Here is a 12,485-nt window from a genome sequence, read left to right as displayed (position 1 = left end):
TTTCTTACCAATATTACTGTATAGTGAATATTCAACTATCCAATTAGTTCGAATAATAAACATTCATGTATCATTGGAATTTTTATGTCATTGTTATAACATTAATATTGTTATGTTAATATTTACAACGTGGTTATAACCTCACTTTAAAGTTGTTCCCTTTCATCAAAGGCTTTTGAGATTATTTCGATGGTCCACATACATTCTCGAGATTTGTCAGCACTGCAGATTTACATTTGTTTTAAATACACCTGGGATCAACCCGCTCTGTCAACTAAGGTTGAGTGTTTACATGATATTTTCTTAAGCTTTAACTTAACACTTGATACTACATTTGCCCGCCACCTAGTCTCATTAATTGTTGAAGTTACTCCGGCTATTGTGGCGGCCTAGGGAAAAGGTCTAGCCTGCCAGATTCTTCAATGCTATGGAGCGTCTCTGCAGTTCTAGGATTCCAGACCCTATCTACGGTCATCAGACCTTGATCTCGATCCGATGGTTGGTAACATACTCGGGTCCTTATGCTTCCGATGGCTTGGCAGTTCTGGGTCATTGTTTCTCCCCTTCGATGGTAGTCTTCGTCCTGCTCCGCAAGAGGGTTTCGGTGTGTCTTTGTTGTTGTTCCTTGGTCGAGTGTTAGAGCTGCTAAATGCTGAGACTCTCCTTCCCTTCTATGGCGGTCTATGCTATTACCTTGTCAGTTTTCAGGTGACTCCTGGTTCAGTGAAACAACGGTGCCGCGAGCCTATCAAAGGTACGGGTTTCAAATTGCATTGCAACTTCAGTTATTTGTATGCTTGTGGTTTTATGTATACGGAGTTTATCCTGTGTTTCCCTCCTAGTTGGGAGGTATGGTTTGCAGGTGGAGCGGACTCCCAGGTGAAGGGTGGATGGAGCTCTTATCCATCTCGTCGGACTTCAAGCTAGAAGCTTAGTCCGTGGATGGAGCTCTTATCCATCTCGTCGGACTTCAAGCTAGAAGCTTAGTCCCTTTTTTGGGTATTTGATCTAGTTCAGAGTTTTACTGCGAATGAATTTCATCGTTTTAGGGATTTGTAACAGTTTTAAGCATATATGTCTAGTTCTATCTATTTTAATTGCATGGAGGTTTATCCACCCGAGATGGTGTATGTATTTGATTTTTGGGCATATGAGGCGAGGCCAAGGTTGGTTGTTTTCTATTCGAAACCGGCCTGGCCTTTGTGGCCAAACTCTATAGCTAGATTATGGATTGATTCTAGATTTTTAATATATACAAGACTTTTTAGTTGTGATTACTGTAGTTTAAACCCTTCGAGGAATTTACAAGATAATACAATGTTTCAAGCCTTTGTTTACTCAGGTTGTAATTTATTGTTTGTTCTATTTTCCTATTATGGCTTATATATAATATGTTTTGTCTTATTTTTAGACAAATGTCTATCATGCCTTCGGAGTTCGATACTTGTCCGAATTGGGAATGTTCGAATGCTTAGAGGATTGAACAGTATCTCTCGGGTCCTATTGTATTGCCCAGATTGAGCTATATGGGGTTAATTTATGAGATTATAATGCTTCGTTCCACTGTTATCTAAAATTATTCTAGAGTTTCACTTGTGGTTTGGTACATTACTGATACATAAAGTTTCTCTTACTGTCAGGGTTTTTGCCCCTATTCTATCTCGAAATTGTTATATTATTAATTATAGTCAGAATGATTCGGAATCAACATAAACTTGATATGCTAAGTTCTTGGTTCTAGCATGGCTTTCATTATCATGGAAAAATTATTATTAATGCTAGCAAGATAACTAAAGACTGTTAATGCTTGTTCTTTTCTCGCTTAACGCTAGTATACAGTTCTCACACAGTTTTGTTATCTGATTTTAATAATCTTTTATGAAGTTCTTCCTTTTATTCTGTACCTATTCCAGATTTGTAATTTAACATTCTACTTATCTGTCATTCGATACACATCTTTGTATGTTAGTCTGCTTGTTCTCAGGCTATTTGACATGTTCTACAGTCTATTACAGGTTTCCTGTTGACAATGCTCTTCCAGATTTGTCCTGCAGCTCAGACTTGTTGCTCAATAATATGCCTCCCAACCTTGAGACTACTCTCGCGGTAATCTCTCCCCGAGTTGTCTCCCCCCGAGATGTTCCTATACCCAGGAACTTTTCTTACTATCTCTTGGACGAGCTCTTAAATATCTCTGATGGCTATCTGGTCCAAACCAAACGTAGCATCAGAACTATGTAACTATGTCTGACATTTCAGCACAAACTTTTCTTCTTCTTCTTTCTTTTCTGATGTCAGATACCCCAATCCTCTTGATCCTTCTTTGAGTAAATACTCAAGAATTAGTTAGATCAATAACTGTATTCCTAACCACTTAGTAAGTAAAACAGTATTTACAAATAACTGTAATTCACTCATGCATAAGAGTTTTTAAAAATAAATCCATATTTAAAATAATATCAAATTGTTTGGTTTGCAGTAATTAAAATATTTACATAATTTGGGGATATCACAGTACAATTGGCTAAATAACAATTGAGACTTTTTATTGACATAACAAAATAATATATAATCATGGCATTGCACATTTTGAAGTTCAATATATGTTCATTTTCAAAAAGAAAACTTGAAACTAGTATATTAAAGTTCATTATATCACTCGTGCGAATTGAACATATATGAAAAGATTCCAACCATTTCTCACAACCACATAAAATAAACTGGATTTTAAATTTCATTTTTACTTTGTAAATTCATATTATATATATAATTAAATTTATATAACAATTAAACAAAAGATAAAAATATTTTTTATCATTTATAATTAATAAAATATAAATAAATCAAAATATTTATAATTAATAAAATATAAATAAATCAAAATAAATATAGATAAATTAAAATTAATATTAATAAAAATTATAATGTTTAAATTGGAAAAAATAAAATAAAAACAAACTTTTAAATGAAGTTGAATGACAACGAGGACCACTTGAACGTACCGATGCCTTTCTTTACTTATAATTATTTGGAAAAGGAAATTTATTTAGCATTCATGTTGGTTGAAAATAATCATCTTATGAGATATTAAAATATTTGAAACGTAGATTTCTTTTTGCAAGTTAAAAAATATTTATAGTATTTTTTTGGGGTGGGTGAGAAATATTTTTATTAATCAAAGATAGATTAGTATATAGCATAAATAGATATGGAGTTGTCTATAACGCGACTTTTTGAAAGCTTTTTCGGTGGATTTTTCCGGTCGAAATCCGGCAAGAATTATTGGAATCGCAAGTTTGATAGCTAGTTTCTGCATAATGAAAGCGTCCCAGGGGTTTTTCAGGGTGCTGAATCCAAATATGCAGTTAAAAAACCATTTTAACTGCAAGAAATCAAGATTTAACCTCAATTTCTTCGCCGGATTCCGTCACCGGAATCTTCAAAAAGTCGCATTATAGACAACTCCAATAGATATTGTATATATATATTTTTATAGATGTTTCTCTGTCATATATCCAATTAAAAAAAAATCACTTTATCTATCACTTTATCTGCATTGTCTTATAGTAAATCTTATAATTATATGGAGTACAATAGTTTTATATATTCATTGCACTTTATATATAAAACAATACCAATCATTCCAAACATTATATAAATCTCTGATTGCACTTGTTTATAAATTACGAGTAATATTATCAACATTATGACTTTAAATATTGATGGTTCGAGTTACTATATTTGTCACATTATTCGTTGTTGGATTATCTCTATACTTCATATATTAATATTTATAGTTTGACAGAGCTTCACATTAATTTTAACTTAATGTCTTTGGTACTCCCGAGCCTTGGCGGGAGCAGTCCTCGGCCTGTCTGTTATCCATTTGCCAGTTGGTCGTTCCTCCTCGGCATCCTTGATTCATCAACGGTTTGATTGTCTCGTATTCATTCGACGGTGGAAACTCCTCTTTGCACCTTGGGTTAACCAAGGGGTGAGTTTACGATTTCACTTGTTGAATTTTTGGTGCACAAATGCTTGGTGATGACCTTGAGCGGACAGGTTAACTTGTGAACCCTTACAGGCTCCCCGAGCGACTCCTTTGCGACTAGAGAGCGATACCCCTGGTTCATTTTCAGCGGGGAACCTGGTCCGCCACACATCCCTGACAGGTACCCATAAGTTAATTGACTGAGAAGTTTTACTATTGGGTTTGTATCTTCACTTACAGTTTCTAAATGATTGTGTTTTATGGTTTTGGTTGCAGGTGACTTCGGAGGTTCGTTGGTGCTCCGGGCTATGAAATGAGGCACTGCCTTCGATGCACTATCATGGTGCTATGTCCTATTTTGTGTAGGGGTTTCAGGTATGTGCTTGCCCCTTTTCGACTCTAAGGGTTCTGGAAAGGTCAATTTCTTCTAAATGTTGTAAACCAGAGAGGGTTATGTTTTTTTTTTTTTTAGTTTAATATGGTCCTATATGAGTGTTATCCGCTACTAGGCTTCAGGTATAATTTATGAAGCCGAACTCCAAATGGCGGTTTTCCTTTGATGTAAAGAATTACTATAACTTTGAGTTAAAGAGGGTTTTTCTCCATTTTGACAGATACACAATTGTATTTTAACTTGAGCAATTTATGCAATTAACTATGTTCTGCATCTCTGTCTTTTGAATTTGCTTTGGTCTAGATACTCATGGTTCAATGTTCAATTCGTATTTGATTTTATTTCATACTTCTGCTATTTTTGCCTTTACGAAGGCTCTGTTCGCAAGTTCTTGGATTAGGGTTTTTATCCCGGAGGGTTTCATTCTTCTTGGTTCGATTGCTGCTATTAAATCTTTAGCTAGCAGGGTGGAACCTCTTGATTTCTTACTCTCGGAACTAGATTTTCCTATATCATTTGTATCATAGATTCTTTGTTTAACAGGGACTTGACCCACGAAGAGGTGGTGCTTTCTCTGTGCTCTTGGAGCTTTCTATTGGTTTGCATACGGGTCGAGGCAAAGGGAAAATCCCACTTGGGGAAATCCCCATCCGACGGCTCCATCTTATTGACATATACTAGGAATTCTTTGGTCGGTTGTCCTACCTTCATCAAGGTTGAAACAACACTTCCAGAATGGTTTTATATTTCAGTTATATGATTTTAGTTGTAATTTTCTTGTGCTTAGGAATTATTGTAACTCCCCAGCCTAGCCGTGAGGGTTTCTCTTTGTTGTTGGTCACTTTGATTTTAAATAATCTTTTCTGTCTATTAGCAACAATGCTACATGATTTTCTAGTATTGTCCAGAAAATCTTGACCGGTAAATGTATTAGTTATCTAGTTATGTCATTTAAAGATCCTTATCGCAGTATGTTGTTTTATTTAGAAATATACTCTTTCACTTACTAAGTATTTAGTAGTGCATGTATCGTGGTTTGTTCATGGTCACAAAACTAGTTATATTTATTACAGTGACATCTTTCCCTACTTTAAATACACATAGAAATGTATCTCTCAGTTTAGTTTGTAATTTCCCATAATATTGTTTCTTTCTGGTTAATAGCCTCTACAGTTTTTCCTCTTTTAAACAACATGAATTCAACTAGTTCTCTTTTATTGATGCTTTTATCTATTTACTACAGTCCTGCCCTTAGACCAATTTCTCTAATACAAGGGTTACTATATACATTGTTAAATGCTTAAAGTAACATAAGGACTCAGTGATTACCTATAAACAGACTTAAATCAGTGAGCTATGGAAGTCTCTTTTTACTTCACAGATTTATCCTCCCAACCATGAGACTTGCTTTCAAGCCAGGTCTCCCCCCAAGCTCTTTCTCACAAGACTGATGTTTCCTTGCAAGACTTAACAGTCACAACATCCAAGCTATCTGGTCATCACCAGACTTAGCTCTCTTTTCCATCTACCCTTCCAGCACGGCAAAATTTCCTTCTTTTTTGCTCTCCAAGTTATTCTCTTAGGTACTTCTTCATTACCCTCTTAATTCTTTATTGGAGAATTATAATCAAGAAAAGTAGTTAGGGTTAGGTAACTACCTATTCCCCAAATTCTTGATATGAAAGAGATTTACAAGATTTGTTAACACTCCCAATTAATTTTCCTTTTTTTTTTTGGCTGACAGGGGAATCGGCAACTGGGACAGCCTCGCAACTCGCGTAACACGGGGTCGATTCTGGCCGCCCCCACTATAACCCCTGGGAGACTGCGTCCGCCCCTCTCCACAGCTCCGGGTTAGTCCGGGGATTTGAACTCGTGACCTTCAGTACAGAGCCCGCCTTGCAAACGAACTTCACCGCAATGTGATTACCAACTCGCCTACCCCGTGGGGCTACTCCCAATTAATTTTCATTTTCAATTAACAAAATTTAATAAATAGTTCAAATGGTATAAAATAATAAAAATCCAGTCTTTTGTTTTTACTTTAGTAAATAAAATTATTACAGTTTTTCCTGGGAACATCACATCTCCCCCTTCTGAAATCAAACATCGTCCCGATGTTGTCCTGCTGGAAACAAACCCAGAAAAGCTTCCCTCATGACCTGCTCATCTTCCCAGGTGGCCTCTTCCAGACCAAAGTGCTGCCATTGCACTTTAATCTGGGTGATGACTCGTTCCGCGGCATTACTTCTCTCTGATTGAGTATAACCAGAGGTTCAACCAAGAACTCACCTTCCGGTTCGACCTACAAAAAAAAAATACTTTAGTCAGTTCCTTGAGCTATTAATATTTTATTTTGGCAGATTATAAAATCATTTACCTGTATGTCTTGCCCATTAATTATATGTTTAGGATCATAAACATATTTTTTCAACACCGAAACATGAAAGATGTTGTGCACACGAATATGGCTGGGTAAGGCGAGTTGGTAGGCCACTGGTCCGACTCGGGCCAAGACCTGAAAAGGGCCACAAAATCGAGGTGCCAATTTGGCACACCCGCACCATTGTAATGTACTTTTCTTTGGTCATACCCTTACATAGACATGATCTCCAATTTGGAATTCCCTCTTTCGATCAACAAATTTCTTTTGTCGATATTGAGCGGCTTTTAAATTGGAGCGAACCTTCTTGACCATTTCCTCCATTTCTTTTAGCATCTCGAGTCCCAGCATCAATTTATCTTCCGGTCCTCCCCAACTAGAAGGGGTTCGACACTTGCGTCCATACAGAACTTCAAACGGGCTCATTTGCAAAGATGTATGATATCCATTGTTGTAGGCAAATTCTACTAAGTGTAGGTAATCTTCCCATTTGGAGGGTTGTTGCATAACATAAGTTCGCAGCATGTCCTCCAATACCTAATTTACCCGTTCGGTTTGTCCATCCGTTTGAGGGTGGTATGCAGTGCTGAAATTTAGTTGTGTGCCCAATCCTTCAAATAAGGCTTTCCAGAATGCTGATGTAAATTTTACATCATGATCAGAGATTATAAATTTTGGCAGTCCATGTAACCGAAAAATATTTTGCATGAATATATTGGCAATCTGTACAACCTTGTAGGTTGATTGCATGGGTATGAAATGAGCAGACTTGCTCAGCTTATCCACTACCACCATGATCGAGTCATTTTTCTTTTTGGACCTAGGTAATCCTGTAATGAAATCGATGGAAATGGTCTCCCACTTCCATTCCGGAATTGGTAGTGGATGCAATAATCCGGTTGGATGTTGATGTTCTGTTTTCACTTGCTGACATTCCAGACAACGAGTTAGATACTCTGCTACATCCTTCTTCATGCCAGGCCAGAAGTATTCCTTCCTAAGTGTTGTAATCAGCTTCTGGTATCCAGGGTGGCCTACATATGGGCTTTTATGATATTCATCTAATATTAAGTCTTTAATATTCTTCTGGTTAGGCACACACAATCTTCCTTTGTAAATTAGAAAGCCTTCATGGTTTATCTCGTATCCCAACTAGTGTTTATGGTTGTTCAGGGTTTTTTCTTGCTGCCATAAGGACTGATATTTAGGATCCTGTCCAGTTGCTTCCTTGATTAATTCTTGGAAGGTGGTCTATATCTCACTATAAGAGATTTCATAAATGCAATGTACCTTTCGACTCAAAGCATTTGCAACTCAATTCTCCTTACCCTTCAAGTGTTTGATCTCAAAATCAAAACCGCTTAAGAAGTCGATCCATCTGGCTTGCCTGGAATTCAGAGTGGGTTGTTTAATGTAGTTAGTTAAGCTGTGATGATCATTCATTAGAAGAAATTTCTTTCCCATCAGATAATGCTGCCACATTTTTAGTGCATGAATGATAGCTGTCAACTCTAAATCATAGTCAGAATACTTTTGTTTGTACTCCTTGAGTTTCCTAGACTCATAGGCAATCACCTTGCCTTCTTGCATTAAGATGCCACCCACTCCTTCCTTGCTAGCATCTGTGCAGACTACATAATCCTTATTTGGATCTGCAATGCTCAGAATAGGCGTAGTGGTTAGTAAATGCTTAAGCTGGTCAAAGCTTCTCTGGCATTCTGCTATCCACTTGAAGGCTTTTCCTTTCTTCTATAGGGAGGTAATAGGGTATGCTACTTTGGAAAAACCTTCGACAAATCTCCTCTAATACCTGGCTAGACCCATGAATGATCTTATATCTGCTACATCCTTTGGTACAGACCACTCCATTATAGCCTTTATCTTTTCTGGGTCCACAACGATTCCATCTTTGGTAATGATGTGGCCTAAATATTGAAACTGTTCCTTAAAGAAATCACACTTGATGTATTTAGCGTACAACTGGTCATCTCTAAGAGTTTGCAATACCATTCTAAGATGTGCATATGTTCTTCCATACTGCGGGAATAAATCAGTATATCATCAATAAAAATTAACTCAAATTTTTCCAAATATTGATGAAATATGTTGTTCATAAGACACATAAAGGTTGTGGGAGCATTGGTCAGCCCGAAGGGTAAGACCACGAACTCATAATGCCTATAACGAGTTCTGAATGTTGTTTTTGCTATATCTTCTTCCTTTATTCTGATCTGATGGTACCCTAAATGTAGATCAATCTTTGAGAACATTGTCGCTCCCTTCACTTGGTTGAATAGTTCATCTATGCGGGGTAGGGGGTATTTATTTTTAATAGTCAGCTTGTTTAGCTAGTGATAATCCATACACATGCGCGGAGTTCCATATTTATTTTTAATGAATAGCATTAGGGCTCCCCATGGTGACACACTGGGGCAGATGTAATTCTTTTCCAGCAATTCTTGTAATTGCATTTTTAATTCTGTCAACTCTTGAATGCTCATACAATACGGAGCTTGGGACACTGGAGCTACTCCTGGTATCAATTTGATGGTGAAATCTATATCTCTTTTCAGAGGGAGTCCTGGAATTTCCTCAGGAAATACATCCGGAAAATTTTGTATTACAGGTATATTTTCTAAAGAATTTTTCTTTTCCTTTGAGTTGGCAAATCCTACCTGAATTGCATAAATTTGACATCCTTTTCTAATACATTTTGCCAACTGTGAAGCGGTTATCGGTCTTAGTTTTAGTGGCCTTAAAATACCTTGTATTTCATGTTTTTTTTCCTTCCTCATCTATATAGTAGATGGTTTTAGTTTTACAGTTTATAAGGGAACTATGTTTTTCCAGCCAGTCCATGCCTAATAAGACATCATAGGATCCTAGGGGAAACACATTCAGATTTGCCTTCAAGGATTGATCTACTATTTTCAGCATGCAATTGTTGACTTTGGCCAATACTCGTCTTTTTGCCCCTGTGGCTAACTGTACTAACCCAGGATTCTTGAATTTGACAGCTTGCAAACAGCATTGATCAACTATCTTAGGGCTAACATAACTTAAAGTAGCTCATGGGTCAATTAAAACAGATATAGTTTGGTCAAAAATTTTACCTTCGAATTCCACCATGGTTGGTTGGTACTCCGCCTGGTGGTCTTCAAGGGCAGCATTAATTTTTGGAATGCTCCAGGCTACTTCTCCTACAGTGGATGCCTCCTGAATCTGTGAAATCTATTCCATTCCTTTGCGATTGGGACAATTTTTAATGTAGTGTGGCCCTCCACATCCCCAACATTGTATTGGGGGTCTTGCTGAGAGTTCAACTTCTGTTCGGCCTGACTGTTCGTTGGTCTTAGATTCATTAGGAACTCTAAATCTGGTCTGATTTCTATTAACATTTATGTTAATATGTCCCTTGTGAGATCCTTTATTAATTACAGACTTGGTTCCCTTACTGCCAACAGGGAATTTAACCCCCTTTTTATCAGTCCACTTTCTTCCTATATCTCCCTTCTGTCGATTTTGCTGATAACATATTCGAGCTTTTCTTATAACCTCATTCATGGTTTTTGGGTTGTCGAATTCAAGGTGCTCCTTCATAAACAATGTCAGACTACTGATAAATCGATGTACCTTCACCTTCTCCTTTTGTATGTAAGGTACATACCGAAGTAAATATGTGAATTTAGTGATGAACTCACCCATTGTCAGTTTTCCTAATCTTAAGTCATGAAACTCCTTTGCGTTTTTGTCATAGAACCGTTCAGTTAAATATCTTTCCTTAAAGTACCTCTGAAAATTTTCCCATTTAATGCTTTGTTCATTTACCCCACGCACGGTCTTTACTTCCTCCCACCACAGGGTGGCTTTCCCTTGCAGCTGAAAAATGGCCAGGTGAGCTTTTAAGTTATGGTCACATTCATATAGTTGGAAGTACTTATTCATATTGATAAGCCAGGCTTCCACTGCCTCTTCTTGCTCACCATCAAAGAGGGGTGGTTTTATTTTCCAGAATTCTCCTTGCAGTTCTATCCGTTGTCCTTTTTGTGTCTTGTGTTCTAATGCACTATCATATTTTTCTTCCTGATTTTCTTCCCCCTTCTGTCTCTTTATATTTTGTCTGGTATTCCTGTTCCCTAGACATTTGTCCATATTCCAGGTTGGGGATTGGCTGACACTGATTTTTTCTATCAGACAGGCTTTTCATAATCTTCTCCTGTTCCTACATCAACCTTGCATTATCTGCTCTCAGCCCTGCCATTTCACTTTTCAGTTCTTGTACTATTTCCAGAATGGTGGCATTGGTGTTGCGTGGTTCTTCCCCTAATTGTACCCATATTTCAGGGTTAGTTCCTGGGATTGTTGCAGGTCCTAGACCCGGCATGGCTCCATGCGGTGTGTTGCTTGTTCTCTTCATGCTAGCTGTTTGAACTTGTTTTATTGTTAAAAAAAAAAAAAATCATCACTCAATTGTTAAACATTAGTTCCCATATGCCTCAGTTTTGTAACCTGAGCGCTCTGATACCACTTGTCATATATCCACTTAAAAAAAAAAAAAAAAAAAAAAATCACTTTACCTACATTGTCCTATAGTAAATCCTATAATTATATGGAGTCCAGTAGTTTCATATATTCATTGCACTTTATATATAAAACAATAACAATCATTCCAAACAATATATAAATATCGGATTGCACTTTTTTACAAACTACGAGTAATCTTATCAACATTATGACCTTAATATTGATGGTTCGAGTTAGCATATCTATCACACTATTCGATGTTGGATTATCTCTGTACTTCATAAATTAATATTTATAGTCTGACAGAGCTTCACATTAATTCTAACTTAATGTCTTTGGTACTCCCGAGCCTTGGCGGGAGAAGTCCTCGGCATGTCTGTTATCCACTTGCCAGTTGGCTATTCCTCCTCGACATCCTCGCTTCATCAACGGTTCAACTATCTTGTATTCATCCGACGGTGGAAACTTCTCTTTGTAGCTTGGGTTAATCAAGGGGTGAGTTTACAATTTCACTTGTTGAATTTTTGGTGCACAAATGCTTGGTGATGGTCTTGAGTGGACAGGTTAACTTTTGAACCCTTACAGGCTCCCCGAGCGACTCCTTTGCAATTGGAGAGCGATACCCCTGGTTCGTTTTCAGCGGGGAAACTGGTCCACCATGCATCCCTGACAGGTACCCATAAGTTAATTAAATGAGAAGTTTTATTGTTGCCTTTGTATCTTCACTTACAGTTTCTAAATGATTGTGTTTTATGGTTTTGGTTGCAGTTGACTTCAGAGGTTCGCTGGTGCTCCGGGCTATGAAATGAGGCACCGCCTCTGATGCACTGTCATGGTGCTATGTCATATTCTGCTCAGGGGTTCCAGGAATGTGCTTGCCTCTCTTTGACTCTAAGGGTTCTAGAGAGGTCGATTTCTTCTGAATGTTGTAAACCAAAGAGGGTTATGTTTTTGTTTTTGTTTTTAGTTTAATATGGTCCTATATGAGCGTTATCCACTACTAGGCTCCAGGTATAATTTATGAAGCCGAACTCCAGATGGTGGTTTTCCTTTGATGTAAAGATATACTGTAACTTTGAGTTAAAGAGGTTTTTCCTCCATTTTGATAGATACACAATAATTTTAACTTGAGCAATTTATGTAATTAACTATGTTCTGCATCTCTGTCTTTTGAATTTGCTTTGGTCTGGATA

The 12,485-nt window shown here is 37.2% G+C and overlaps 1 long non-coding RNA gene across 1 annotated transcript; it reads left to right on the top strand.

Annotated features, from left to right (window-relative positions):
• Positions 1-3,698: 3,698 nt before the first annotated feature.
• Positions 3,699-4,658, top strand: LOC149139906 (uncharacterized). The gene is made up of 2 exons (XR_016264657.1): positions 3,699-4,172; positions 4,268-4,658. It is a non-coding gene; the product is annotated as an uncharacterized LOC149139906 (long non-coding RNA).
• The last annotated feature ends 7,827 nt before the right edge of the window (positions 4,659-12,485 follow it).

This window comes from Pinus tabuliformis, chromosome X, assembly GCF_031772625.1.
Source record: "Pinus tabuliformis cultivar Carrire ecotype Pingquan chromosome X, CPIR1, whole genome shotgun sequence".
Classification (NCBI taxonomy): Eukaryota; Viridiplantae; Streptophyta; class Pinopsida; order Pinales; family Pinaceae; genus Pinus; species Pinus tabuliformis.
Note: the sequence above shows the minus strand (reverse complement) of the source record. Positions and strands in the feature narration are given on the sequence as shown.